This window comes from Arachis hypogaea, chromosome 16 (genome assembly GCF_003086295.3).
Source record: "Arachis hypogaea cultivar Tifrunner chromosome 16, arahy.Tifrunner.gnm2.J5K5, whole genome shotgun sequence".
Lineage (NCBI taxonomy): Eukaryota > Viridiplantae > Streptophyta > Magnoliopsida > Fabales > Fabaceae > Arachis > Arachis hypogaea.
In genome coordinates, this window is record NC_092051.1 from 50,541,624 (window position 1) to 50,547,623 (window position 6,000).

Here is a 6,000-nt window from a genome sequence, read left to right on the forward strand (position 1 = left end):
CGTGGTATAAGCTAGAACTGATGGCAGCATTCATGAGAATCCGGAAAGTCTAAACCTTGTCTGTGGTATTCCGAGTAGGATTCAAGGATTGAATGACTGTGACGAGCTTCAAACTCCTGAAGGCTGGGCGTTAGTGACAGATGCAAAAGGATAGTAAATCCTATTCCAACCGGATCGAGAACCAACCGGTGATTAGCCGTGTTGTGACAGAGCACGTGAGCGTAGTTTTCACTGGAAGGATGGAAGGTAGCCATTGACAACGGTGATCCACCAACACACAGCTTGCCATAGGGGGACGTGCGTGCGTGAACAAGAAGACAGAGGAAAGCAGAGATTCAGAAGACAAAGCATCTCCAAAGCTCCAACATATTCTCCATTACTGCACAACAAGTAACTTTTAATTTATGCTCTACTGGTTATTCACAATTCAATTGATAAACATAATTGACTTCCTGACTAAGATTTACGAGATAACCATAGATTGCTTCAAACCAACAATCTCCGTGGGATTCGACCCTTACTCACGTAAGGTATTACTTGGACGACCCAGTGCACTTGCTGGTTAGTGGTACGCGTTGTGGAAAGTGTGATTCACAATTCGTGCACCAAGTTTTTGGCGCCGTTGCCGGGGATTGTTCGTGTTTGAACAACTGACGGATTATTCTGTTGCTTAGATTAGGAAAAATCTTTCTTTTTTTTTTTTTTTTTTGGGTTTAGAGTCTTTTATTATTTATCCCTTGTTAAAACACTTTAAAATTATAGCTCAGTTAATTAGAACGTGGTGTTTATGTTCATGATAATTGGCTATCATAATTTTTTAAAACCTTTTTCAAAAATAATTTTTCTATTAAATCCTGTGCCAAACTTTAAGTTTGGTGTTTTCAAAAATAATCTTTCTTAAAATTTTCGAAAGTCCCATAACTCATTTGGCTAGAGCGTTAATCTGTGTTCTTGATAATTGGGTTAGAATCTTTTATACTCTTTTCAAAACCTTCTTTTTTATAAATAATATTTTCTCTATTAAATTGTGTGCCAAACTTTAAGTTTGGTGTTTTCTTGTTGAATCCCCCTTGGTTTTCGAAAATTTTGGTGGTTTTCTAAAAATTTTTAAGTTTGGTGTTCTTTCTTCATGTTCTTGTGTTCTTGTGAATCTTCAAAGTGTTCTTGAGTTTTCCTTGTGTCTTGATCTTAAAATTTTTAAGTTTGGTGTTCCTTGGTGTTTTCCCTCCAAAATTTTCAAAAACAAGGAGCATTAGATCTAAAAATTTTAAATCTTGTACTATCTTATTGTTTTTCTCTCTCCTCACTAAATTCAAAAAATATCTTTTCAAAATATCTCTTCTAACTTCCTAACTTCTTATCTTTTCAAAATTTGTTTCAACTAACTAACTAACTTTTTGTTTGTTTCTTAACTTTTTCAAAACTACCTAACTAACTCTCTCTCTCTCTAATTTTTGAAAATATCTTCCCACTTTTTCAAAAATTTTTGTTTTTTTAACTAATTATTTTTATCTTTTTATGAAAAAAAAAATTTATTTCAAAATTCAAATTCTTTTTAGTTATTTTATTTTATTTGAGTATTTACTTCTTATAAAATAAAATAAATAAAAAGATAAATCAGTCCAAGTTATATCCATATATCCATCATGGACATAAGTGGAAATGAACAGTCCAGGAGGACTCTGGGGTCATATTCTAACCCTCTACTGCTTCATATGGGAGTAGCATATGCATACCCTCCATTGGAGTTAGTAGCTTTGAGTTGAATCCTCAGCTCATTATCATGGTGCAGCAAAGTTGCCAGTATTCCGGTCTTCCACAGGAAGAACCTACAGAGTTTCTGGCACAATTTTTACAAATTGCTGACACAGTACATGATAAGGAAATAGATCAGGATGTCTACAAACTATTACTGTTTCCATTTGCTATAAAAGATCAAGCTAAGAGGTGGTTAAATAAACAACCTAAGGCCAGCATAAGAACATGGAAACAGCTGACAGAAAAATTCCTGAATCAATATTTCCCTCCAAAAAGGATGACACAGCTAAGGCTGGACATCCAAGGCTTTAAACAAGGAGATAATGAATCTCTTTATGATGCCTGGGAGAGATACAGAGAGATGCTACGAAAATGCCCCTCTGAAATGTTTTCAGAGTGGGTTCAGTTAGACATCTTCTACTATGGGCTTGCAGAAGGAGCACAGATGTCTCTAGATTACTCAGCTGGTGGATCTATCCATATGAGAAAGACAATTGAAGAGGCTCAAGAGCTCATTGATACAGTTGCCAGGAATCAGCATCTGTATCTAAGCAGCAACCCTTCCATGAATGAAGAGGTTAAAACAGTAACTGCTGAATTCAGTATTGTAAAACAAGCTGCTGAATTCAATTAGCAATTGGATTTTCTAACAAAGCAGCTAGCTGAATTCAAGGACAGGCTACAGGAGACAAGGATAGCTAATATACATATGGACGAACAGTTTAAGCAAACAAAGCAGCAGCTATCAAGGCAAATAGCAGAAGAATGCCAAGCAGTTCAATTAAGAAGTGGGAAAACATTAAATACCCCACCTCAAGGCATCAAAAATTCAAGAAATGAGCAACCCACCAAAGATTCACCTGAGGACAGTAAGAGCCCAGGGAAAAATAATTCTGGCACTAAAACGCCAGAAAATGGGTGGAAGGCTGGCGCTGAACGTCCAGACCATGCCCAAAACTGGCGTTCAGCGCCAGAAACAAGGCAGGATTGGCGTTCAACGCCAGAAATGGGCAAGAATCTGGCGTTGAACGCCCAAATGGGGCAGAATCCAGCGTTGAACGCCCAAAATGGGTACATTTCTGGCGTTCAGGCGCCAGGAACAGACAGTGAGCTGGCGTCTAACGTCACTCCAGCTTCTGACTCTGGCACTCAATTGCCAGTGAGGGATCAGACACACACAAGTGCTGATAACAACCCCTCTAAAAAGGCTTCTTTAACCACTAAGGTTGAGGAATATAAAGCCAAGATACCTTATCCTCAAAAACTCCGGAAAGAGGAGCAGGATAAGCAATTTGCTCGCTTTGCAGATTATCTAAGGACTCTTGAAATAAAGATTCCATTTGCAGAGGCACTTGAACAAATACCTTCTTATGCCAAGTTCATGAAAGAGATCTTGAGTCATAAAAAGGAGTGGAGAGAAACAGAAAGAGTTCTCCTCACTGAAGAATGCAGTGCAGTCATTCTGAAAAGCTTTCCTAAAAAGCTTAAAGACCCTGGGAGTTTTCTGATACCATGCATATTAGAAGGTGATTGCACCAAGACAGCTTTATGCGATCTTGGGGCAAGCATCAACCTGATACCTGCATCCACTATTAGGAAGCTTGGCTTGACTGAAGAAGTTAAACCAACCCGGATATGTCTCCAACTTGCTGATGGTTCCACGAAATACCCATCAGGCGTGATTGAGGACATGATTGTCAGAGTTGGGCCATTCGCCTTTCCCACTGACTTTGTTGTGCTGGAAATGGAGGAGCACAAGAGTGCTACTCTCATTCTAGGAAGACCCTTCCTAGCAACTGGACGATCCCTCATTGACGTCCAACAGGGGGAAATAACCCTGAGAGTCAACGATGACGAGTTCAAGTTGAACGCTGTCAAAGCCATGCAGCATCCAGACACATCAACAGTCTGCATGAAAGTTGACCTTATTGACTCTTTGGTAGAAGAGATCAACATGGTTGAGAGTCTCGAATCAGAGTTGGAAGACATCTTTAAAGATGTTCAGCCTGATTTGGAGGATTCAGGGGACATGAAAGAGCCTCTGAACTTTCTTCTGAAAGAGGAAAAACCTCCTAAACCAGAGCTCAAGCCACTGCCACCATCCTTGAAATACGCATTTCTGGGAGAAGGTGACACTTTTCCAGTGATCATAAGCTCTGCTTTAAATTCACAGGAAGAGGAAGCACTTATTCAAGTGCTAAGGACACACAAGACAGCTCTTGGGTGGTCCATAGGTGACCTTAAGGGCATAAGCCCAGCTAGATGCATGCACAAAATCCTATTGGAGGATAATGCCAAACCAGTGGTTCAACCACAGAGGCGGCTAAATCCAGCCATGAAGGAAGTGGTGCAGAAAGAGGTCACCAAATTACTAGAGGTTGGGATTATTTATCCCATTTCTGATAGCCCCTAGGTGAGCCCTGTTCAAGTCGTCCCAAAAAAGGGAGGCATGACAGTGATTCATAATGAAAAAAATGAACTGGTTCCTACAAGAACAGTTACAGGGTGGCGCATGTGTATTGACTACAGAAGGCTCAATACAGCCACCAGAAAGGATCATTTTCCTTTACCATTCATAGACCAGATGCTAGAGAGACTAGCAGGTCATGATTATTACTGCTTTTTGGATGGCTATTCAGGCTATAACCAGATTGCAGTGGATCCCCAGGATCAAGAGAAAACAGCATTCACATGTCCATCTGGAGTGTTTGCTTATAGAAGGATGCCATTTGGGCTATGTAATGCGCCTGCAACCTTCCAGAGATGCATGCTCTCTATTTTCTCTGACATGGTGGAAAAATTTCTGGAAGTCTTCATGGATGACTTCTCAGTATATGGAGACTCATTCAGCTCCTGTCTTGATCACCTGAAACTTGTTCTGAAAAGATGCCAAGAAACCAACCTAGTTTTAAACTGGGAAAAGTGTCACTTCATGGTGACTGAAGGAATTGTTCTTGGGCATAAAATCTCAAACAAGGGAATAGAGGTGGATCAAGCAAAAATAGAGGTAATTGAAAAATTACCACCACCCGCCAATGTTAAGGCAATCAGAAGCTTTCTGGGGCATGCAAGATTCTATAGGAGGTTTATAAAGGATTTTTCAAAAATCGCAAAACCTCTAAGCAACCTGCTAGCTGCTGACACGCCATTTGTGTTTGACACAGCATGCATGCAGGCGTTTGAAACGCTGAAAGCCAAGCTGGTCACAGCACCAGTCATTTCTGCACCAGACTGGACATTGCCATTTGAGTTAATGTGTGATGCTAGTGATCATGCCATTGGTGCAGTATTAGGACAGAGGCATGACAAGCTTCTGCATGTCATTTATTATGCCAGTCGCGTTCTAAATGATGCCCAGAAAAATTACACAACCACAGAAAAAGAACTACTTGCAGTGGTTTATGCCATTGACAAGTTCAGATCATACTTAGTAGGATCAAAAGTGATTGTGTATACTGACCATGCTGCTCTTAAATATCTACTCACAAAGCAGGATTCAAACCCAGGCTCATCAGATGGGTATTGCTTCTGCAAGAGTTTGATATAGAAATAAGAGACAGAAAAGGGACAGAGAACCAAGTGGCTGATCATCTGTCCCGGATAGAGCCAGTGGAAGGGACGTCCCTCCCCTTCTAGAGATCTCTGAGACATTCCCTGATGAGCATCTATTTGCCATTCAGGAAGCACCATGGTTTGCCGATATTGCAAACTATAAAGCTGCACGGTTCATACCCAAGGAGTACAATAGAATACAAAAGAAGAAATTAGTCACTGATGCAAAGTACTACTTGTGGGATGAGCCCTATCTCTTAAGAGATGTGCAGACGGAATTATCCGTAGGTGTGTCCCCAGAGAGGAAGCACAGAGAATCCTATGGCATTGCCACGGATCTCAATATGGAGGCCATTTCGGAGGTGAGCGAACAGCCACCAAGGTCCTCCAATGTGGCTTCTATTGGCCCACACTCTATAAAGATTCTCGAGAGTTTGTACGTAATTGTGACAGTTGCCAATGAGCTGGTAACCTGCCTCATGTTACGCCATGCTTCAACAAGGAATCTTGGAAATTGAGTTGTTTGACGTATGGGGAATTGACTTCATGGGACCTTTTCCACCATCATATTCAAACACTTTATTCTGTGCAGTTGATATGTATCAAAATGGTTAGGCTTTGCCACACCCACCAAGAACTAAACAGTGTGAGTTCTCGAAACATATCTTTAGCAGTTTGTCCTAGAGTGTT